Below are 5,734 nucleotides of genomic sequence, written 5' to 3' on the forward strand. Positions count from 1 at the left end.
ACACACACAGTCATTCTTTCTACAGGCCTGTCCTGTTTACAGTTTATGTCTGTCCTTCTAGTCCTGTTTCTATACATGTACACACATATTTGTAAATCTCCCTGCATGCTATAGAAATGGGTTCATACTGCGTGTAGGATTGGGGAATTCCCTAGTATGGCTGTACCATGTTTACCTCTTTCCTATCAATGCACATTTGGGTTGCGTCCCAGCCAGGAACATTCTGAATATAGAAGCTGCAGATCTGACATTTTGATGGACCTCTGGGTCAGGGACTAATGTTCAGGATGTGGTGCTCGTAATGGAAGGGGATGAGGCCTGTCTCCGAGATCCTGCGCCTGCTATGCCGGAGGTCAGCAAGCCTTCTGTAAGGGCCCAGACAGGAAATATTTTCAGCTTTGTGAGCCATCCAATTTCTGTCACAATGTCAACTCTGTGGTTGTAGCAAAAAAGCAGCCACGGACAGTAGACAAACAGCTGGGCGTGGCTGGGTGCCAGTAAAGCTTTATTGACAAACACACGCAGCCAGTCCATGAGCTGTAGTCAGTTGAGGAAAAGAATCATCTTTTCAATAAATGATGATAAGACAGCTGGATATCCATATGCACAAGAATGTGGACCTCACGCCTTATTAAAAACCTCACACCATTTAGAAAAATTAATTCCAGACAGATCATATAGCTGAGTGTAATGACTAAGATGATAAAAGTCTTGGAAGAAAACATATGTGTAAATCATTGTGACCTTGGCTAAGCAATTCTTTTTTAGAGATGACACCCATTAATCATGCCTTTCTGTAAGGGAATGCTGACGGTGCCTGGCCCTCCCCGTTTTGACTCAGCTCGGCCTCAGCAAGGCCTTACCCTTATCCCCAGGAATATAAGCTTGGGGATGTCCCTTGCTTTCCCCAGCTTTGCACAGAATCAATGGCCTCTATTCTAGACAAAGGATGCCCTGGGTCAGTCCATGGAAAAGGTGAGGATGGGAAGAGTACTGGATGGACCTGGGCAGAAGTACCTCGCACTTCACAAATGTTATAGATGACCGTTTGTTTTTGTCCTTCCACTAGAGGGTAAGAGCTGAGAAAACATAAATCTTCTGTTTGTTGTTTTTAGTTCCCAAGGCCCAGCACAGAGCCAGGTGCACAGAATGTCCTCAGCACTGTTGGTTGAATGAAATTAGGGATCTTCATGAAACATCATGATCTGTTTGAAAGCCACATTATGGAGTCACTACCATCTTCAGTTCAAGTTGAAATACCATTCTGGACCCAAAGAGCATTTCTCTTTAGGGGATCATGGACAGTAAGATCCGAGATGGTCACTATTCAGTCAGAGGCATCCATGCAGTGGAGATGAAAATGCTCTTGGTTTTCTTGCTCCAGGTGCATGAGGAGCCTCACTTTTACTCCTCCCCAGGATTCTGAAATTTAAAGCTACAGCTCAGCTCTTCATCTTGGGCTGCATGTGGTGTCTGGGAATCCTGCAGGTGGGACCAGCTGCCCATGTCATGGCCTACCTCTTCACCATCATCAACAGCCTTCATCTTCCTGGTGCACTGCTTCCTCAGCCAGCAGGTACCACTGTGTGACACCCACTCAGGATTCTGACCATCTCACTCCTCCCAGTGAGCTGACCTAGAGTCTGCTTTGCCTCTGCAGGTCCAGGAGCAATACAGGAAATGGTTCGCAAGCGTCAGGAAAACCACAGCTGAGTCTGAGAAGTAGACGCTCTCCAGCAGGGCCGTGTCTGATGCCTACAAACACAGTGTGGTAAGGGCACACATTGCTCCCAGAGCACTTCACTAACAGATCTGCTTGAGCAGCACATGCCTACCACACCGGGCAGCCTGGGTATATAGGAGGAGATGCCCCAGAATGACTCACACTTAGTCTACTCCTGTACTCATTCAGGCACTCCCCTGTCATGAAAGGCATTCTGCCCTCACTTTTGTCTACTGTCTTTCTATGCTCATCTTTACTCTTGCACATGGAGGTCCCATTCCCCACACGTGTGGAGCACCCGTTTGGTGTCACATGGTCCATGTGCTTTTTAATTTTCCTTGGTGAGAAGATAGAAAACACTTACTCACAAGCAGACAAAGATGCTATAGTAAGCTCCATAAGCAGGAACTAATGATCTGAAGCAGTGATGCACGAGGCACTCAGAGTCACAGCAGCATCCTTTATCCCAAGTCATTCCATGCCACCCCTCTATATAAAAAAATAAATACATGGGATATATAGTCATAATGGGAAAGTAAAATAAGCATTAACTTGGATTTGAGACTTCCTTAAAAGCCTGCAGTTGTACCTGGTATTTTCAAAACACACAGACAATGCAAAACCAGGGAGGAAAATCCCAGAAGCATAGGAGAGATCCCAGCGTGGTGAATCACACCAAGCGTTGGTGTTTTCAGGTTTACAAACCCTCTTCTCACATTTTTGTTCGCATGTTCTTCACATCAGCACTTGGAGGTGAGTTTTATGATGCTCCCATATGATAGGTGAAGAAAGTGAGACTCATGGGGTCTGTATAAATTGTGCGAAGATTTGAGCCAATTTGTTCTTTCTCTCAACTTCCATGAGCCCCCACCCTGCCCGGCAAGGCCTCTGTATTTCTCTCCTCCGCCTGCTGGTCCACCCTCTGCAACTGCCCCTTCCTGAGTACTCCTCTCCTCAAATTTCTCATTTTTCTAACTCTTCCCTCTTCCCAGCACATGTTCCTACCAACTTCTTCACAGGGAAAATCAACTCAGCAGGATGCAACAAGGTCAACTTTGTGCTCTCAAAAACACCAGGCATTTGAAATCTGGTCCATTCTCTCCTCATTCCTTCTTGTCCCCACAGATAGACAAAATGTGCTTCCTACATTTCGAGGCTAATCCCTCTGCCTGTATTTGGTTGCTGACACTTGATTTCTCCATAACTTTACATCATTGCTCATACATTATGTCTCTGGTCCTTGCACGGTCTCCCATCTCAACAGCTTCTTTGTAACCTTCACTGCAACATTCTAAGTCTCTCTCTTATTAAAAATTATTGTTATACACTTGATCCCTCCCTCTTTTTCCTCTATACACTCAAAACTGCCATTTGCCTCCTTTCTGAAACCAAAAAAGCTCTCTCTTAAGCCTCCAAAGAGCTTCATATCACTGGATGGAATAAATATCTTTTGGTCATCTCAGCAGTACTGGATGCTGTGGTTACTGCCTCCATCAGGAAACTTCTCTTTGTCTCTGGCTTCCATGTCTCAACACTCCCTGGGAATCTTTCCATCTCTCTAGCTGAGCTTTGTTCATCTTCTTTAGGTTGCATGTACCGTACCTGGCTTGGTTCTAGAAACACGTCTATGCTCATATTATGCCTGCCTCAAAGACAGTCTCGTGCACAGGGACTCACTGCAGAAGGAAATGATGGCCAAATATATTTCTCTAGCCCTGAAGGACCCACGAGCCCCAGACCACTACCTCCGATTGCCTACTTGACATCCCTACTTAGATATCTCGGAAGCAGCCCAGCATGGTCATAACAGAACTTATCATCTTTTTCACTAACTCAGTCCTCTTCAGGGTTTCTCATCTCCTTGGATGGCGTCTACATACATCTTCTTGCACTACTCAGGACCTGGAACATCCTTCACATTCTCCTCCTCCCTACCTTGTTCCACCCTAAACCAACCCATGGCTAACTTCTGATAATATTTCCCCTCAGTGCTTACAAATCTGTCTCGTTGACACCGTCTCGATCACCTCCCTAATTCCAGCTCCCATCTTCCCTTGGCTTAATAGCAATATCCCCCTAACTCATCTCTCCTCTACTCTTCTCCCTCTTCCAATGAGTTTTTCACATAAAATTCAGTGTTATTTTCTCAAAACAAAAATTTAATCATGTACCACCTTGCACAGAAATCCTCCAGATGACTCCCCATTGCCACTAGGAGCAAGACCAAAATATATGAGGATTCCAATTCACCCACATCCTTACCAAAACTTGGTATTGTTTTATTTTATACCTTAGTTTATGTGAAATATTTTTCATTATGGTTTTGATTTGCATTTTCCTAATGTCTAATGATGTTGAGCGTATTTTCACGTGCTTATTAGGCATTTGCATATCTCCTTTGGGGAAATATGTATTCAAATCCTTCCCCTATTTTTGAGTCATTTCTCTTTTATTGATCAGTTTTAAGAACTCTATATATGTTCTGGATACAGGTCCCTTGCCAGATATATGATTTGCAATTATTTTCTCCCATTTGTACATTGGCTTTTCAATCAATTGATAGTGGCCATTGATGCAGAAAAGCTTTTAATTTTGATGAAGTCCAATTTATCTACTTTTTTATTCACTTGTGCTTAGGTGTCCTATCTAAAAAGAATTGCCTCCACCAAGGTCACAATGATTTATGCATATTTTTTCTTCCAAGTCTTTTAAAGTCTTAGTTATTACATTTATGTATATGATCCATTTGGAATTAATTTTTTTTAAAGTGTGAGGTTTTTAATATGGTGTGAGGTCCATATTCTTTTGCATATGGATATCCAGTTGTCCCATCATCATTTAAAACAGAACCAATTTTTTTTTCCTAACAAATTGTCTTGGTGTTCTTGTCAAAATAATTTCTTCATAAACGTAAGGGTTCATTTCTGGACTCTCGACTCTGTTGCACTCATCTCTCTTGACTACGGTGGCTTTGTAGTGAGTTTGAAGTTGGGGAACTGACTCTACAAGTTTGTTCTTCTTTCTCAGTACAGTGTCAGATATTATGGACCCCTTGAAGTTCCATATGAATTTTAAGATGTGCTTGTCAATTTCTTAGAAAAATTTTACTGGGATATTGATAAGGATTTTGTTAAACCTGTAGATTAACTTGGGGCGGGGGGTCGTACTACTATCTTAAGTATGTTAAGTCTTCTGATCCATGAAAATAAGATGTTTTTCCATTTATTTAGGTCTCGTTTGACTTCTCTGACAATGATTTATAGTTTCAGTGTACAAATCTTGTAACTTTTAACACTATCTCTTTTTTTTATCTTCTTTCTCAGGAGAATTAAATTAATAGCTAAACCGAGGACATTGTATCCTGGAAAGTTCTGAACTGTCATCCTTTGGGCAAAGATTACAGAAAATACTTTTTAATGTTTGTTACAAGAAACTCTTCATGGTGCCATTGTGGGAGAAAGTATCAGGAAATGTTTGACATTCAGTTGCTGGAGAATTGGGGTCTTCTGGGCCATACAGCTTGCTCACCTCATTCCCACAGAGTCAAGGAGCTATGACCCAATTCCCCAGCTGCCTTGGATGAAACCCTCTGCTCCAACCTCCTCTTCTGCAAGGAAGTTCCTCAAGTTGAAGATACATTACACGGATAATGAGCCTTAGAGGGCTTTCTTAAAATAGCATCAGAGAGGAAAATAATGTTCAAATACTGCGTGTAATGTAAACATTTAATCCAGTTGCCCAACTTTCCTGGTTTTAGTACTGAAAGTCCTCTGGCCCATGAGACACTTGGGTTACAGGCCAACTAGGACAGTTTGTCTCCCTGCTGACCTGCCTCAACTTCTTCACTCTCTATCTCTAAGGCTTACAAATTTATTCATTCAAAAATATATATGTTTTTTACTCACCATGTGCTGCACACAGATCAAGACAGATTCAGTTCCTCATTTCACAGAGCTTACTGGTAAAAGAATATTTCCTCAGAGTAAAATCAGAAACCTCTGAATAGAGTCT

The 5,734-nt window shown here is 42.4% G+C and overlaps 1 long non-coding RNA gene across 1 annotated transcript; it reads left to right on the forward strand.

The window, feature by feature from the left end:
* Positions 1-1,442: 1,442 nt before the first annotated feature.
* LOC123278771 (uncharacterized) lies at positions 1,443-5,183 on the forward strand. The gene is made up of 3 exons (XR_006516333.2): positions 1,443-1,576; positions 1,661-1,771; positions 5,047-5,183. It is a non-coding gene; the product is annotated as an uncharacterized lncRNA (long non-coding RNA).
* Positions 5,184-5,734: the final 551 nt, after the last annotated feature.

This window comes from Equus asinus, chromosome 20 (assembly GCF_041296235.1).
Source record: "Equus asinus isolate D_3611 breed Donkey chromosome 20, EquAss-T2T_v2, whole genome shotgun sequence".
Classification (NCBI taxonomy): Eukaryota; Metazoa; Chordata; class Mammalia; order Perissodactyla; family Equidae; genus Equus; species Equus asinus.